The sequence below is a fragment of the Saimiri boliviensis genome, chromosome 11, assembly GCF_048565385.1.
Source record: "Saimiri boliviensis isolate mSaiBol1 chromosome 11, mSaiBol1.pri, whole genome shotgun sequence".
NCBI classification, from domain to species: domain Eukaryota; kingdom Metazoa; phylum Chordata; class Mammalia; order Primates; family Cebidae; genus Saimiri; species Saimiri boliviensis.
In genome coordinates, this window is record NC_133459.1 from 43,225,001 (window position 1) to 43,226,017 (window position 1,017).

Sequence of the window (1,017 nt, forward strand, 5' to 3'; positions counted from 1 at the left end):
AGAAAAAGAAAAAAGAAAGAAAGAAATTGAGTGTGGAAAAGCAGACTTTTTATTTTGTAAAGGTTTTTTGAAGCTTACAAGTTCATATATATATATATATATATATGTATTTAAAAAGTCCAAATCGCTTAAACTTGAAGTTCCCTTCCTCTTTTCTCCTCCTTCAGAGCCTTTTTCTAAACCCACTTCCCTTAAAATGACTTTTATTGATTTTCACTCAATGAGAGTTATTCTTCAGAATGAGGATGGAGGGGTCAGAGAGAGAAATTTACCCTGTGTTACCTGTGGAATAGGTGTGCATTCGTATCTAGTCTTGCTTTATTTGTTCTGTTTCCTGTATCCAGAAACCCGCACACTGGGGATCATTAGGTCCTCTGCGTCTTGGTCGGAGCTTGAGTACAGTATACTAATAGATCAATTTATGTGTTCATTCATTCAGCAAACATTTATTGAGCAGGCATGTCCTAGGCATTGGAGATACTAAGATGAATAAGACGTAGTCACTGCCCTCAATGACCTCCAGATGTACACGAAGACACCAGCTTGAAGGGGGCTGGGGTCAGAGAACAAGGCAACTGAATATCCTCCATCAAGAAATCCTAAGCGAATAAAAAGACCAGTCTTATAAGATAAACATAAACATCTAATGAAATTAGCCAACTAGGAAAACATTTTTAAGAAAAGGCAGTCTTTTGCCAATATGTCCTATTTTTCTTTTGCATTTTTTTCTCCCTAATTTCTTTGTCTCCAGTCTTATCCCTCTCCAGTCTACAATTAAAATTGCCTCCAATTTTATTTTTCTAAACCCTGATCTAATGATGTCATTCCTGTCTTGAGAATTTTCATGCATTCAATCTACACATTTTATCAATCACCTACTGGGATATTTCCAGTGAGTGTGAAGTGTTTGGGATACAGTGGTAGGCAAGCAGTCCCTCCCTTCAAGAAGCTTAGAGTCTAGACCAGGTAGTACTTTCTGAATCTTTTCCTCTTAACTAAATCAGTTCAGTCCGAAAG